This window comes from Halichoerus grypus, chromosome X (genome assembly GCF_964656455.1).
Source record: "Halichoerus grypus chromosome X, mHalGry1.hap1.1, whole genome shotgun sequence".
NCBI classification, from domain to species: domain Eukaryota; kingdom Metazoa; phylum Chordata; class Mammalia; order Carnivora; family Phocidae; genus Halichoerus; species Halichoerus grypus.
In genome coordinates, this window is record NC_135727.1 from 27099877 (window position 1) to 27118090 (window position 18214).

Below are 18214 nucleotides of genomic sequence, written 5' to 3' on the forward strand. Positions count from 1 at the left end.
AGTCACAAAAGGACATATATTCTATGCTTCCTCTTTTATGAGGTACCTAGAATAGTCAAATACATAGACACAAAGGAGAACACTGGCTTATCAGGGCCTGTTTGAGGGCAGAGGGGAGATAGGAAGTTGTTTAATGGGTACAGAGTTTCATTATGGAATGACGAAACAATGCTGGAGATGGATGGTGGTAATGTTTGCACAACAATGAATAATGTCAGTGAATCGTACACTTAAAATGGTAAATTTTACGTTTACCAAAATTTTAAAAATATTTTTGGAATGAAGAAAGCATTAGAATTATGGGTAGTTTTCCATATCAGTAACAGTAATTTCTCTTTGTAATATTATCCTAAGAAGCAGAAAAGTGAGAAGATTTTATAAGATACTCATGTCTGGTATTATTTCTACCCAAGATAGCTTTTCCACAAAACTTGAAGAAAACTGAGGTGGTTACCTACACACTTTATTTCACATAGAAGTACAGAGGGAAGAAAAAAGGTTTTCCTTTTCAAAATAGACTCCAGCAAAATCCAATCATAATTATCATAAGCTGCTGTGCAGAAGACATCAAACTGCAGTGTACTAATACCACTCACATATTTAAGTACAATCGGTTCTCTGAATGTTTCATACAAAATAATTCCAATGAATTTTTAGTTGACTTTTTAGAAAGTAGTAAGCCAGCTATGCCCTTCCTTGTCCTAGACCACTTCCCAGCTTAGTCTTATTCTTGGTAATTTGGAACCCAGTGTGCAAGAAGAACCCAACTCCCAAGAGATGCCACAAAGAAAACAATCTACGTAAGGATAATCATTGATTACTATCAGCTTTAAAGATAATTTCAACTTGACATAATTGGAACTAGTTTTTATATTGTATACAATTTAAAGGCATCTCCCAAAGGAGAGAACATGCTATCTGGATTCTTTTCAAATGTAGACACTTATGGATTTTATTCTACATTTTCCTAGATTATCTATCTCCCTGACCACTCTCTATCAATGGTCCTACTTCTTCCTCCTGTCCAACAATGAGTTTTCACCCCTGACCCTCTGATCCTTTTTATAAGTTCTCCCCTCTAAAAGCCAATGTACTCTATGCATAGAAATCCCTAACATATATCTCCTGCTCTTCTATCTATTGAACTCCGGTTGCACAACATCAGCTTAAGGGTGAAGTTATCTAAAATCTAAGTCGTCTCCCTCTCTCCAAAATCAGCTACCATTTAAATGCAAGAGCATAGTACCATATTATCACTACTGTGTTCTAACTACATAAATCATTGCAAGAAATTTTTCAAGAAGTAGAAACAAAGAAAGAGGTATGCATTCCAGGACATCATAAAATAATGACTTACGTGCTATCAAAATATTAACTAAAACATCATTATTAAATGTTTCAATACATGGCAGTTTTTTTAAACACACACATATGTATATCTGTATATACGTATGTTATATGTATGTTATTTCCTACTAACTTTAAGTGGCAAAACTAGGAATCCTCCTGTCTGAAGCCTACTCCCTACTTCACATCTAGCTCCACACTATGCTCATTACAAATACACTATAAAAAACTCAATGAACAACTCTTTAGGCAAAATGAAGGGATTGAAAGTGAAGACAGTAAGAAGCTGGAAGGCACATCTCTACTAAGAGATAAAAGGCCTCACAGAACCTAGAAACTGAGCTGAGTGCACATGCTCCTCCTGGAATTGAAGGCAGTTCATGAGAAAAGGCTTCTAAAAACTGTAAGACAAGACTTCACGATCTCTCTACTCCACCCCAAAACAGGCCCAAGCACATGCCACAGCAGTTCTCTATTACAGGGAATGCCCATCTTGGTGCATTAAGAGTAAATCAGTTTGGGGAGCCTCGGTGGCTCAGTCGTTAAGCGTCTGCCTTCGGCTCAGGTCATGATCCCAGGGTCCGGGGATGGAGCCCCGCATTGGGCTCCCTGCTCAGTGGGAAGCCTGCTTCTCCCTCTCCCACTCCCCCTGCTTGTGTTCCCTCTCTCACTGTGTCGCTCTCTGTCAAATAAATAAAATCTTTAAAAAAAAAAAAAAAAGTAAATCAGTTTGGGCCGCCTGGGTGGCTCAGTCATTGCGTCTGCCTTCAGCTCAGGTCATGATCTCAGGGTCCTGGGATCGAGTCCTGCATCAGGCTCCTTGCTCAGCGGGGAGCCTGCTTCTCCTCCTGCCTACTGCTCCCCCTGCTCGTTCTCTCTCTGACAAATAACATAAATAACATCTTTAAAAAAAGAGTAAATCAGTTTAATTCAGGATCAGCTTACAAATAAAGTCTAGTGAGTCTCACAATACCAGAGTTAAGGAGGAAAGTGAATGCTGGAGGCAAAGGATATTATTTTATATAACATGACCAAGGAATGCTTCACTGAAAGGCTACTTGAAAAAAATGTCCTGAATAAATGAGGAACCAAACCAGGCAGAGGGACCAGCAAATACAAATGCCCTGAGGTAGGAAGCAAATCATTTGGGCAAATTACCTAATTTCTTTAGGCCTCGGTTTTCCAATCTGTAAACTGAGTATGTAACATCCCCTACAAAATATAAGAAGGTAGTATATTTCGTCAAGTATCTGACCAATGGGATGTACTCAAAAAATGGGAATATTACAGTTATCTGGGCACCTCTCATGTCGGCAAAACCCTCAACATATTGTCCAGCACACAGAAAACACTCAGAAAAAGTACTGTTATACAACCCCCATAATAACATAAAGCAGATAGGGGTGCCTGGGTGGCTCAGTCGGTTAAGCATCTGCCTTCAACTTGAGTCATGATCCCGGAGTCCCAAGCTCGCTCAGCGGGGAGTCTGCTTCTCCCTCTCCCTCTGCCCCACGCCCTGCTCCCTCTCTCTCTCTCTCTCACTATTAGGTAAAATCTTTAAAAAAATAATAACATAAAGCAGATGGGATTATACCTATTTTACACCCTGGAAACCTGAGAATCAGAAATGTGCCCAATCCTCTGCTGACCCCCTCACTCTACAATTAAACACAGTTACTTAAAATAATATACTGCCAAGATAAGGAAACCATTCACATTATTGTCAACTAATCAGCAGTATGGTGCTATATGCAGCGTTAAGAACATGGACTCTATAGCCAGACTGCCTGGGTTCACATCAAATCTCCACCACTTCCTAGGTAAGTATCCTTGGACAACTGTACATTTTTGCTCGCACCTCTGTTTCCTCAACTATAAACGGGAAATAATAATAGTACCCACTTCACAGGGCTGTTGGGAGGATTAAATGGGTTACTTTTTGAAATCACTTCTATTTCAGTGCCTAGCATTTGGTTATCTAGTGTTAGTAGTAATAGCATAAAATTTTTTTAAAAAAAGGAAATCACCATCAAAACGTTTCTACTTCCCATGGAGAATTTTAGAAATCGTAAAATACTGGAAGTGGAAAAGCAGCAGAAAACGGAGACAGGAGAAAATGAAAAAAACAAAAAACAAAAAAACAAAAAACACAAATTGACATGTTGCCTGGACTTAGACCAATTTACCTGAACAGATTTTCCTATTAGTGTTATTGTCCTTTAGTAGGAACACTAGTAGTGAGATATATGCCAACAATGTTTTGGATAACATTTTATTTCATAGTTTATAACAAGTTTAATTACTAAACTTTTTAAAAGATTTTATTTATTTGTCGAGAGAGAGAGAGCGCGAGCACACAAGCAGGGGGAGCGGCAGACAGAGGGAGAAACAGGCTCCCCGCCGAGCAAGGAGCCCAATGTGGGACTCGATCCCAGGACCCTGGGATCATGACCTGAGCCGAAGGCAGACGCTCAACTGACCAAGCCACCCAGGCGTCCCTAATTACTAAAACTTAATTCAGATGTCAATATTACTGAGGATTAAGGCAGGTAGACTATAACAAATTTTATCATCTTCCCCCCATCCAACCCTCTTCTAGGTGTTACTTGATGCTTACTACAAAATATGACACATCACATGTTAACTTCAGACTGAGAATGATTTATCCTCTATCAGCTACTGGTAGAAAATAAATCTTTCTGGGGGCCTGGGCGGCTCAGTTGGTTAAATGTCTGACTCTTGATTTTGGCTCAGGTCATGATCTCAGGGTTGTGGGATCAAGCCCCACAAGTGGGTCTCCATGCTCAGCAGGAAGTCTGCTTGAAAGATTCTCTCTCTCCCTCTGTCCCTCACCCCCACTCACGCTCTCTCTCAAATAAATCTTAAAAAAAAAAAAAAAAAAAAAAAAGAGGGGCGCCCGGGTGGCTCAGTCAGTTAAGCATCTGCCTTCAGCTCAGGTCATGATCTCAGGGTCCTGGGATTGAGCCTCCACATCAGGCTCCCTGCTTAGCAGAGTCCGCTTCTCCTTCTGCCCCTCCCCCTGCTCATGCGGGTGTGTTCACACACGCACTCGCGCACTCTCTCTCAAATAAATAAAATCTTAAGAAAATCGGGCACCTGGGTGGCTCAGATGATTAAGCATCTGCCTTCAGCTCAGGTCATGATCCCAGGGTCCTGGGATCGAGTCCCGCATCGGGCTCCCTGCTCAGCGGGGAGCCTGCTTCTCCCTCTGCCTCTCTTTCTGTCTCTGATGAATAAATAAAATCTTTAAAAAATAAAAAAATATTAAAAAAAAAAATCTTAAGAAAATAAAAAACACAAGAAATGGGGCGCCTGTCTGACTCAGTTGGTAGAGGATGCAACTCTTGATCTTAGGGGTCATGAGTTCAAGCCCCACATTGGGAGTAGAGTTTACTTAAAAAAAAACACATTAGAGGGGTGCCTGGGTGGCTCAGTCGGTTAAGCTTCTGCCTTCAGCTCATGTCATATCTTGGGGTCCTGGGATCGAGCCCTGCATCAGGCTCCCTGCTCAGCAGAGAGTTGCTTCTTCCTCTTTCCCCCGCTCATTCTCGTTCTCTCTCAAATAAATAAAATCTTTAACACACACACACACACACACACACACACACACACACACACAAGAAACAACAAGTGTTAGCAGGGATGTGGAGAAAAAGGAATCCTTGATCGCTGTTGGTAGGAATGCAAACTGGTGCAGCCACTGTGGAAAATAGTATGGAGGTTCCTCAAAACACTAAAAATAGAATTGCCATATGATCCAGTAATTCTACTACTGGGTATTTACCCAAAGAATACAAAAACACTAATTGGAAAAGATGTATGCACCCCTATGTTTGTTGCAGGATCAGTTCCAATAGCCAAGATAAGGAAGCACCTAACTGTCCATCGACAGATGAACGGATAAAGATGTGGTGGAGGGGCGCCTGGCTGGTTCAGTCAGTGCAGCATGTGACTCTTGATCTTGGGGTTGTAAGTCTGAGCTCCAAGTTGGGTGTAGAGATAACTTAGAAAATAAAATCTTTAAAAAAAAAAAAGATGTGGTGTATATATATTAGTCATAAAAAATGAAATCTTCCCATTTGCAACAACATGGATTCATCTAGAGAGTATAATGCTAAGTGAAGTCAGTCAGAAAAAGACAAATACCATGATTTCACTCATATATGAAATTTAAGAACTAAAACAAATGAAGAAAAAAAAGAGACAAACAAAAAAACCTACTTTTAAATATAGAGAACAAACAGATGGCTACCAGGGGGGAGGTGGGTGAAATAGGTGAAGGGGATTAAGAGTACATTTATTGTGGTGAGCACTGGGTAATGTACAGAATTGTTGAATCACTATACTATTCACCTGAAACTAATGTCACACTGAATGTTAATTAAGCTGGAATTAAAAAATAAATTTAGGGTGGCTCAGTTGGTTAAGCATCTGACTCTTGATTTCAGCTCAGGTCATGATCTCAGGGTCATAAGATCAAGCCCCTCGTCAGGCTCTGTACTCAGTGTGGAGTCTGCTTGTCCCTCTGCTCCTACCCCCGCTCATGCTCTCTCTGTCTCTCTCAAATAAATAAATAAAATCTTTAAAACAATAAAAATAAATTTTTTAAAATGTGCTTTTAATTCTCAGAGCAGGAAAAAAAAGCCTTTCTCCTACTTAATTTCCAAAAGTCCTCTGACTACTTTGAGAAGTTTAACTTCCTCCTCAGTCTCAAAAATTCTGGATTATTGTCTGTTTTTAAAAAATTTTTATTTATTTAAGTGGGCTCCATGCCCAACATGGAGCTAGAACTCACGACCTCAAGATCAAGAGCTGTATGCTCCACCAACTGAGCCAGCCAGACACCCCTCTCCTTTTTTTTTTTAAAGTAAGCTCCACACCCAATGTGGGGCTTGAACACGTGACCCTGAGATCAAGTCGCATGTTCCACCATCTGAGCCAGCCAGGCGCCCCAATTACTGTCTCCTTTTATTCTCTTTCCCAAAAAAAGTTATCACTAAGAAATCTATAAATCACCCCACTGGGAGGCAGTGTATCACCATGTAAAGAAGTATGCTAGAATTGGGCAAAATTGGATTCAAAAGTAGGCTCTGCCACTTACTTACTAGCTGAGTGAACTTAGGCAAGTCACTTAACCATTCTGGAACCTCAGTAAATGAAAATACCACCAACTACATCACAGGGTTTAAGAAATAAAAAAGTCAGTGTTAGGAGAACGTACAACAACTTGCCATCTAGTAGATGCTGTAAATGATATCCTAGAGATACAAACTTTAAAGTTTATCATCACTGCAAAAACAACTAGAGGAAATTCATTAACCACTTCTCTTCCAACACACAGCTCTTTAATATAAACATTAATAATGTAATTATAATGCAGGGTTAAATTTCTAGAAAACCTAAGGTTTTAATTCAATTATCATTTGAGAATCTGTGTAACATACCACATGACACAAGAATTCAAAATTAGATAAAAACACAATTCCTAGTCTGAAGAAGTTAACAATCTACTTAAAAGAGATAAATGTGGATATTCACCAATATTGTACATTTAAACACTATATATTCATACACACACACGAATAATTACCCTTCATGTTAGATTTGCTATTTTTATGCAACAACCTGGATACCTGTTTCAGTCTAACTTCAAAAGTTTAGGAAATAATTTCCCACTAAAGAATCTTTCCTAATATAATCCCATATTGTCCAAATAATCCTTCTGAAATTTTTCAAGTAAATTTAGAACACCCAAATATGAATGCAACTACTGAATATTCCTCAATGAATAGTAGCACTTTATGCATTGATATTTAATCAAAACTCAAAAAAGTACATATACACAGAGCTGGAAAAATCCATTTGTCATTGACAAATTTGCTTTTCAAAAACATACCTTCATGCTTCAGCTTCCCTGCCAACCATGGCTACCACCACTTCCTCAATTCTCCTGCCAGGAATAAAGTCTGAGGAATGTCTTTTGGCCTGAATGAGTAGTGGAAACAGGGAGGGATATATCCCAAAGGAAAAATATTATGGCTTTGCTAATATTTCCTACATTTTCTCTATTTCTTTAGTGTAAAAGGGAAATTCTCAAAGGTTCATGTTCCTAACTATCTTTAATATTATTTCTTTAAACCACAAAAAAGACCTTTTTAAAGAGGATATTAGCCATGTTCTTTGTAGTAACATTCTAGTTGCCACAAAGTTTGCAAATTAGGTACAAGGCTCAGAGTCGGGCTCCTGCTCCTTAGGGAGCCTGCTTCTCCCTCTGCCTGCCGCTCCCCCTGCTTGTGCATGCACTCTCTCTCTCCCTCACAAATAAATAAAATCTTAAAAAAAATGATTGCCAATTGCCTCTTTTGCTTTTACACAAAGCCATAACATCATTTAGAAGATCTCAATTTCTGGATAACAGTAACTACTTACAGGGGATGATCATGGGCTCTTTTAATTTTGTTTATTAACAACCAAAGACTGAAGCATTCCAAGGCTACACTTACAGTCCTCAATTGTTATTTTTCCCCCAAAGCTTTTCAGAGTAGTCTTTAAAATACCTGTCACCAGGGGCACCTGGCTGGCTCAGTCAGTAGAGCATGTGACTCTTAATCTTGGGATTGTGAGTTCAAGCCCCACATTGGGTGTAAAGATTACTTAAAAATAAAATCTTAAAAAACGGGTGCCTGGGTGGCTCAGTCGGTTAAGCGACTGCCTTCGGCTCAGGTCATGATCCCAGGGTCCTGGGATCGAGTCCCACATCGGGCTCCCTGCTCTGCGGGGACCCTGCTTCTCCCTCTCCCACTCCCCCTGCTTGTGTTCCCTCTCTCGCTGTGTCTCTCTCTGTAAAATAAATAAAATCTTTACCAAAAAAAAAAATCTTAAAAAAAAATACTTGTCACTAATCTCAAATTAAGGACACCATATCAAAAACAACTGCATTGATGGCTACTGGTTTTAGCCTAACATTCTTTAATATATAGTAATCCTAGTATGTAGTGTTTTTTAAAAGTGTTGTTTTTAACCCCTTTGGGGTGATAAAGCCCAATTGACAATATTACCTAAGGACAGGGACTATGTAATCTAGTTGACCATTGTATATCCTGTCTCTGTAGGCACTTTAAGTACCAGCCAATAACAATGAACCCTTCTGAGAATCTGAAGAAACACATACATTTTGTACATAATTTGATAGGGTTCTCACACCTCTACCCTATCCATGAGCCCTAGGTTAAAAACAAGCAATAGCTTTTTAAAATAGCAACTGTAGGGGCGCCTGGGTGGCACAGTCAGTTGAATGTTGGACTCCTGTTTCAGCTCAGGTCATTATCTCATGGTCGTAGGATAGAGTCCCGCATCGGGTTTCCCGCTCATCAGGGAGTCTGCTTGAGTTTCTCTCTCTCCCTCTCCCCCTAGCCCTGGGCTCTCTCTCTATAAAAATAAATAAATCTTTTAAATAAATAAATATATACATACATACCAGCTGTATTAATTTCATATAATAAACCAAATCCACAAAAATAACCTTTTGTCTACCAGTGACTATGTGGCCCACAAATCTGGTCAGAAATGCAATCCCCCCCACTTCCAATTTCATGATGGATTTAATAAACTAAAGAAAAGACTTACAAAATTAAATAGACCTACTTAATAACCTTGCAGTTGTTTGTAAAATATTGACACCAACAAAACCACCAAAAGTGAACTAGCTAGGGGATAAAAAACACACAAATTCCTCAACGAAATATTAAAATGGCCAAAAAATAGCCAAGTATGGAAAAACTTAGTCCTCTTAAGATCAGCTCTCTACCGGAGCACCTGGGTGGCTCAGTCAGTTAAGTGTCTGCCTTCGGCTCAGGTCTTGATCCCAGGGTCCTGGGACCAAGCCCTGAGTGGAGCCCCATGTCTGGCTCCACTAAGTGAACTTGGGGAGCCTGCTTCTCCCTTGCCCTCTGCCACTCTCTCTCTCTCTCAAATAAAACCTTAAAAAAATAGTAATTTTTCTTAAACAAAAGATCAGCTAACACTCACCCCCACTAAAAAAAAATCTTAGTTTACAGTATAGTATTAATCTGAGATTATGCTGAAATCATTTCTCCAAATGTTTGAATTAACCCTACAGTAATCATTTTGGGGGGGTAGGATGTACCACAAATATAAACAGGTGGGAACAGAAGGCAACTACAAAAGTCACCCAAAAATAAGAGAGAAGTATTAATTTTATGAAATGACACTTCAGGGGCTCCTGGGGTGGCTCAGTTGGTTAAGCGTCTACCTTCAGCTCAGGTCATGATCTCAGGGTCCTGGGATTAAGCCCCCATCCCCCCCCCACCCTCACCCCCGACTCCGTCCCCTGCTCAGTGGGGAGTCTGCTTCTCCCTCTGCCTCTGCCACTCCCCCGCTTGTGCTCTCTCACACATGCTCCCACTGTCAAATAAAAATCTTTAAATAAAATAATAAATAAAAGAAATGACACTTCAATCTCTACAAGACTTAAATCTCAAATTATGTTACTGAATCAGTTTAACTTCAAGTAAGTCTCTAAACTGTACCTTTTTCTTTCTAATACTACTTCTCCCTAGTCACAAAATTATTTCTCTTTCAGTTTTCTTTTCAGAAGAAATTTTCCACGTAAGAACCCCCAAGAAAGAGCGTACAATTAACATTTCCTCCCAAGAAAACAGTAAGGGCAGTCTGAATAATAATACATAAGAAAAACGAAGATGTAAATAGTAAAAGTAGTTATCTTGGCTTTTTTCTTTTTCTTTTTTTTTTTTATTTCAGTGGACCTCAGAAGTTGTTTTTCAACAGTCATTCAGAAGTTCAATAGTCAACTTGAAATAAGTCAACTGGAAATTCTACTCGATAGAATTTAAAAAACACTGTCTCTTGTTTTTTACAATCAACCCCACACCAATAGAAATTCCCCCAAGAGTAAAAATAAACAAACTCTCAGAATATGGCTGTTTAAAGTCATTTAAATCACTTTCACGTCCAAATAAATTGTAGAAGTTGTGAATCCCCTCCTACCACTTACTAATTAGGCAATGTACTCAGCTTCCCTATGCCTTGGATGCCTCCTGAAAAATGGGATATTAATCAGGGATGTCATAAATCCTAGTTTCTCTGGGACAGTCCTAGTTTATACTATTATCCCAGAATGCCATCCAGTTAGTGTCCCCCCGTTCATTCTCAAAAGTATCCTGGTTTGAGCAATAAATCATATGGTAATGGGTAATAGGGTCATGAAGATTAAGTGAGGTAATACATGTAAAGCATTTTAACAGTGTCTGACAGAGAGTAAGAGTTCAGTTAGTGTTAACTGCTGCTAATGTTAGTCACCGTCAAATACTTTTATAAAAAGTTTTGAATCATATAATGCATTTAACTTCCCACATTCAATTTTTTGAAACTAAGTAGCACTAACTGCTTGAAATCAACACTAACCAACTTATCCCGAGATAGCAATATTATCAATTGCATTCACATTTTATCATACATAAGTTTTAGTAGAGGCTATATTAAGGTTACTGACAGGAAAGTAACTGAAAAGTAAAACTGCTTAGCACCAGACCAAGACCCTTAATATTCTGCAGCCTTTCTCATCCAGGGTTCCACAATGTTAACCACACAACTCAAAATGATTTGAGTGACGATTTCCTGAATTCTCCCAAGAATGGTACAAAACGAGTATCTTTCCAGATACACAGGAGAGAAACTAATTCATTATATACAATGGATGCCTTGGGGCATAATTCTGTTGTAGAACACCAGGGTCTTGTTATTCTTGGGAGTACAAAGGGAGAAATATGGATGAAAAGACTCAATATTGAACAAAGATAGAATCTGGGGTAGAAGACTGCATCACTGGAAAAATTATTTCCCACAGAATGAAGCTTAAGGGAACAATTAACATAAAATATATAAATTTGACTCATGGCTATGAAAAGCACTATACATTGTTTTACCTCATCTCCACTAATTAATGTAGGCCAGCTATCCAACATCTAGCAGTCCTTCAGATAAGAGAAGTTCTAGTTGTAGTTTATGAAAAGCAGAAAGGAAAACGAGGAAAAGCAAAGAAAGCTGAGACCAAGATTCCTGTCACTGATGACTAATGAACCTAATAATAATCCAGGACACCAATATTAACTATTACCTATACAAATTAGAACAAGAAAATTTAATAAAGTGAAAAGATGAACTAGAATAGAAATTAGAAGCAAATAGAGATACTAACACAAAGAAAGAGAATTATTTTTAAGGTACCATTAAATAACAACAAAATCCCCTTACAGAATCAATCAGAGCAGTGAATTATAAAACAGTCATTTTTATTTATAAAAATAAATTTTTATTTCAAATCTAACCACTCAATAAACAACAAGCTATTCTCAGACACACTTCGCCTGTATAGAACATAAATGACATAAGGGAAAAAAATTCAGTGAAACCACTCTATCTACCATAGTATGACCCCCCAAAAAAAAAACAAAAAATCAAGAATACAATTCAACATATTATTGCACGAACTTTTGTATGATAAGCGCACGCGGGCGCCTGGGTGGCTCAGTTGGTTAAGCAACTGCCTTCGGCTCAGGTCATGATCCTGGAGTTCCGGGCTCGAGTCCCACATCGGGCTCCCTGTTCATCATGGAGTCTGCTTCTCCCTCTGACCCTCCTCCCTCTCATGCTCTCTGTCTCTCATTCTCTCTCTCGCAAATAAATAAAATCTTAAAAAAAAAAAAAAAAAGCACACGCAAACAAAACCAAAGCTCAGATTTATTTCAACTATCTTTTAGTGTAAAACACAATTTAGACCTTTCATTAGGCAGCAACTCCTGTGTAAAAATCTGCATTTACCTTGCACTACATGTGAAAAAAAATCTTCATTTTGCAATATTAAAATGATACATGCTTTCTGGTGATAGATAACCCAAGACCTAAACCACTTAGTTAAGGGAAACTGGTGAGCTTTAACAGTAACAAAAAAGTGCCAAGGTTTTGAGGCCAAATTAATTTGGGTGTGAATTCAGGCCATCAATTATTATCCTGTAACAAGTCATTTATTCTCTGAGATCCTCAATTTCCCCATCTGTAAAATGATAACCACCTATCTTGCAACTTAGCTAAGAAGATTAAACAATAAATGTTAAAACACAGTTATTGACATTCAAAAGGAACTCAAACTAAATTAACAGTTTCTTAGAATATCTCAGGATTCAACAAGTTATAGGTCAAATCCCATTACACCAATGTTATGCATGCAAAAAGTATAAACAGGACTTACTTTTTTCCCCTTCTAACAACAGTCTGTCATTAAAGAGAAATTTTACTTTTGAGTGTACATTAGATTATCAAGACCTTACAGAAATCTCTCTAGTTGGTCTCATCAATCCTAGTAATGTATTTTTCAATTAAAAAATAAAAAAGAACATTAACATTATTCACCCTTCCTTCCTTTGGAGGAATGGGGAGTATAAAACAATTTCAATAATCTCTTGACTAACCATATGTAAAGACTTCTTGTTTTCTTCTGGTTAGTATCAAAGATAGAACTATAGCAAGCATACATTAGGAACACAGTTCAGGTAGCAGATTACCACAGCTGCTAAAGAGATGTAGTTTTTTTTTTAATGTACATATTCAAAAATTAAGACTCCACAAGCAACACCACTTACACTGAAGAAATATAAAATTTGGTTCAATTAAATGCAAAGCAGGCAACCCAGGACATGTAAAAAAAAATCTAACTGACAATTTTGTTTTCTCACACTATCTTTGCCAAACAGAAAGAACATGCAATAACCACCGTTCACGATAGCCGGAGATACAGAGAAAATATTATACAGCGACAGTACTGAACCACAAATTAGAAGTCCTATACACGTAACAAATGTAGAAAACTACAAAAGGAAAATGTAAAGAACTTTTAAAATAGCCTTGATCTTTAAAGTTTCTTCTTTATTCTCCAATGATTAATCACATTTCAGTATATACGGATACCCATAGGTAACTGGGACTATCCCTTTCCTTTGCTAAGCTCCCCAACTTCCAAAATAGGTATACAGTAGTGCTCCACTGTACAATAACTGTCATTTCAAGTATCTGAATAATCTACTAATAGCAATTTCAAAGTGCTAATACAAGACTAGGTTGTTTTTTCTCAACATGTGAGGCACAAACGTCACCACATTAAAGAGATGTGAACCTTATCCTGCTAAGATACAATGAACAGATCATTGTGTCCATTCAATGTAAATTTTAAACTCAAAAGTTAACTTGCAGCATCAAAAACTGGAGTCTTCCATCTATTATAAAGAACCAAAAATAGGGGCGCCTGGGTGGCTCAGTCGTTAAGCGTCTGCCTTCGGCTCAGGTCATGATCCCAGGGTCCTGGGATCGAGCCCCGCATCGGGCTCCCTGCTCTACGGGAAGCCTGCTTCTCCCTCTCCCACTCCCCCTGCTTGTGTTCCCTCTCTCGCTGTCTCTCTCCCTGTCAAATAAATAAATAAAATCTTTAAAAAAAAAAAAAAAAGAACCAAAAACAAAAAGAATATGCTATTCACTGTTTACTCCCTTCCCACACACGACTGTGGGTGGCATCAGTTAAACATGCAGAATATTAAGCACTACTAAACTGTCCAAGGCATATTTTCACATCTAACACTATATTCCCAAAAGATAATTTATTTGGGCCTGAGCCTGCTCCCCATCCCTCCCTATTTTAATACATAGGTCCTCAGACAATCACCAGTCAGTAAGGTAAGATTGAAAAAGAAAATAATGAAAAAGAAATGCAGGATTTAATTTCATTAAAATGTGGAGTGTTTGGGCTTTAAAAAAAATCCTAACTAAACAGACTTCAAAGTTACCAAACTCATAATTTGTTGGCTTAGTATTTTAGCTGTTACCTTGCCACAATAAATCTGAAGCCACAATCCTCATCATCTATTTAAGATTATTTGCAGAATTCAAAATACGTAATCTGTCTTCTCATAACATTCTTCTAAAGCTAAAATGTTGACTATGAATACACTGACTAATATTAACAATTATGAAATATCTGTTCCTAGACTAAGGCGGAATTTTGCTTTAATAATGATGAGGGAACACACTTTACCCAACGTAAAAATTAAATATCCATTATTTTGGACTCCCTTTAGAACTTTGACATGTATTCAAAAATACATCTCATAGGGGTAAAAATCCTGACACTGGACAACACAAAACTGCAGAAAATAAGGCACTTACCTTCAAAGAGTGTAGGAGCAATTCACAAATATACTAATTAAGGAAACTGAGGATTTCAATTGCAATGCACTTTTACTGCTGATGGGTAATGGTCAGAGTGTCCTTTATAGAAAACATTAGAATATTTTACATATCGACTTTTAACTACAGCACCAAATCCTTAAAGGGGTGGGATTTAACTCATTTTATAAGTAAACATTCGTTTTCATATCAGTTAAAAAAAAAAAAAGAATCCACCCCACCCCCACTGCCAGTCTGATACCTTAGTTATTTCACAGTGGGAAAGAATGGCTAATAAGTACATTTATTTTCCAATCCTCCTCTCTACCCATTCATTAAACACCAAATACTGAAACTGAATTCAACTCCTACCTCTATCTTCCTACCAGGAATGCGCCCTAGGGCACCCGAATCCCTTCCACTGTCACTTACTGCAACTGCCAAAGCCCCTCCTATTAATAGTAAATCCCTTTCATACTGACTCACTGTAACTCCAACTTAATGAAATAGACAAGCAAAATTTACAAACTTTGAGAATGGAATTTTCCTGTTTTCAAAGGCTTAAAAAAAGAAACTAGAAGTTGACCACATTCAGACCAAGTTACAAACATTTAAAGTTCAGCCAATTTGTAAGAACTTATATTGCTTATTCTATATTGGTTCAATTTAAATATGAAAGTTTGTACATCAGGCATTGTGTGAGTACTTATATACAAGGCCAAGTTTTCCATGCAGATAACTGATATGTAAATACAAACCTACGTCATTACACCAAAATTCCAAGACAATTTGAAATCTTTTCTTCAAATTTTTTTAATTATGGAAATTTTCAAGTACACACAAAAAAGTAGAGAGAATAATAGTACAGTGAGCTCTCCTGTAGTCATCATCCAGCTACAATCAACTCAAGGCCACTTTTGTTTCATCTCTACCTCCCACCACTCCCTCCTCCAATTACCATCTTCAGAAAAGAATTAAGAAGACACTGTGCTCAAAAAGTACACTGAGAAAAATCCAAAGATACGGAAGTATCAAAGACTAGCAAGAAGTCAAGAATTTAGCAATGTAACTGTCACCCTACACAACTACTTGTTAGGCGGAAAATTTAAGAATTCAGTTAAAAACAAAGAAATAGCCATCTTTAAGAAATTTTAAGAAAGTTCTTAAGATCCAAAGGGCATATTTAAAATTATATCTACAAGGATAAAAAGGAATATGTGATGAAAATGAACTTAAATATCTGCAATTAGCTTGTATTCATATAGCACCTCGGCTCAAAACGAAAAAAAAACAGACTATTTAACATAATGTGTCATAAAATTACAATTCAACCACTTGAAAAACCACTGAACACTTATGCCTTAACTGGTCCTTCTGATCCCTAATTATAGATTGATATCAATGTAAAAAGAAAACCAGGCATTTTAACCGAAGTGGTTTAAAATGTTCAAAATTAACCCCACCGTTCATTGGAAAATATACGAAAGCAAGTCTAAACTACCTGTCTTGTATGTCATTAAACAGAAATGTATCCACTTTCCAGGGCCAGTTTTTTTTTTTTTTAATAAGTTCACATATACCCTGAAACGCAACGCGCTAGGCTACAGATAGAATTAGAAGACCGCCTCCTGCTCTTGCTCCTAACCAATACGCAGAGAGAGAAGGTTGGCAGGAAAGTGCTGCGAGGACAGTAACAAACACCAGCAGCTCCCGAGCAGGCCCTGCTAGAGCCAGGAATGACGCACTTCGGTAACCCGACTCTTTCTCCCCTCCACCCCCGCCCCCAGCAGCGGTGCTGACACCGCCAACAGCCCGGAGTAGGAAAAAAGACAACAGAAAAAAGGCAGAGGTTGGACCGCACCAGGTTTCATCAAGAAACCTCGATTATTCCTCTTTCGACACTAACCACTAGGACTAAACAGGAAAAGAAGCTTCGTGCTTAAGCAAGTCCCATCATGGTGGTTTAAGAGTCACTAAATTAAGCTGATAATGAGTCCAATCCACAGAGACAAATACAGGGTGTGGCTGCCGTGAAATACGGCGGTCCGTGGGAGAAAAGGGGTATGGAATTTACACTCCAGTACGAGGGGAAGATGGGGCTTTACCGGGGGGGCGGGGGGGGGCGGCCCGCGCATTTTAAGGAACCATTTCAAAGCAACACAAGCTTTTCGTTTACTTAAACCTAATCCCACAGATCAAAAGTTTCTAATAGATAGATCGTGTAAACTGTAAATAACCATTTAATCAAACACCATGACCCTCAATTAAGAAACTACATCCAAGCGAAAGGAGGAGGGAGGGGGAAGGGAGGGGTGGTAGGCAACAACATATAAAACATTTCTAGGCCACCGAGGAGAAAGTCTCACAAACCGGATGAAACTACTAATGCAATATTAAAAATTAAAGCTGAACACTGCAGCACGAAAAATCTCACGATAAAACCCATTACAGTTCAGAATTAAAAATAAAATGACATATACACGAAGGGAGAGCGGAAACTAAATGTCGAAAGTACAGCGGTTTATAAAAAACTAAAGGCAAAACAAGACCTTCTCGCGACAAAAAAAAAAAAAAAAGGCAGAAATCAACAATACGTTTACGAATGTAGGCCAGAAGAAAATGGGAACGGGGCTCAAAGTTTTGCGGAACTACTTGATGCTGTTTCCCACACCTTCTCTCTCCCATGGCCCAACAGACCCTTTTCGTGCTAAAATCGCCGTCCACAGATCACCGGGTACGCGAGAGAAGAAAAAAGAAAGTCAACCCCAAGCAAGAATAAAAGTGTGGAGGGAAAAAGCAGAGGCTGCCTACCTGGGGCAAGGATCAGCTCAGTTCGTGCCTTGAGAAAGACAGTGCGGGTGGGGGTGGGAACGAAAAGCAGCACTAAAACTAAAACAAAAGTGGCGCCAAAACCCCCCAACAAACAGCCTTCCACTCCCGCCCTTCCCCCCTCCTCCCATGCCAGGCAGGCAGGGCCCCCTTCGGGGCAAGGTCTGCACGCGGGGGCCAACACCACCAGACCCCAGCCTATTTATAAAATTGTTGCCCGAAGAAAACTGACCGAAGTCGGGCCTCGGAAGGGATGGAGAGATCGATGCCAATCGCTTTCCCAAGCAGTTCCCCCACCACGCGCTGGAGATGATGGGGCGGGGGAGAAGCAGAGGGGCCCGTCACATGAATGTTGTTCCCTCTCTAGGAAGGGAGGAAGAGAGGGAGGGAGCGAAGGGAGGGAGGAAAGGAAAGAGGGGAAGGGAGGGGGCACGAGGGAGGGGTGTGATCAGAGTAGATTTTCCCTCGCCTCCCTCGGTCCGAGGCCCAAATATACACAACTGAGCCTCCGCTTCTCCCCTCCCCCCTAGGTTCCCAGCACCACCATTTTGCTCTCTTCCTTCCCCTCACCACGATACCGCGCTCTCCCCCACCCCAGCCACGGCCTCCCCGGCTTTCCTCCCCCGACTACGGCTCGCACTCCACCCCACCTCCAGTTTGGGCTCTCCCAGGCTTAAGAGCCTGCCGGAGAAAAGGCACCTAAATCTAATGCTACACAGAGAAGCGGAGCCTCCATCTTGCGCTGCTCCGCGTTCTCCATTTTGGG

General features: G+C 39.3%; 1 protein-coding gene across 6 annotated transcripts in view; it reads right to left on the bottom strand.

Annotated features, from left to right (window-relative positions):
- STAG2 (STAG2 cohesin complex component) overlaps window positions 1-18214 on the bottom strand; it is a 129546-nt gene that overhangs the window by 110614 nt on the left and 718 nt on the right. Inside the window, exons 1-2 of one of the 6 annotated variants that reach the window (XM_078064333.1) lie at window positions 18099-18212; window positions 17681-17811 (exon numbers count right to left, since the gene is read on the bottom strand). The exons of 3 other annotated variants lie outside the window; for them this stretch is intronic. The gene's annotated coding sequence lies outside the window, so the exon portion shown is untranslated. Of the gene's footprint in view, window positions 1-17430; window positions 17452-17680; window positions 17812-18098; window positions 18213-18214 lie in introns of those variants that run through there. 2 more of the 6 variants (XM_078064334.1, XM_078064335.1) reach the window with 2 other exon arrangements.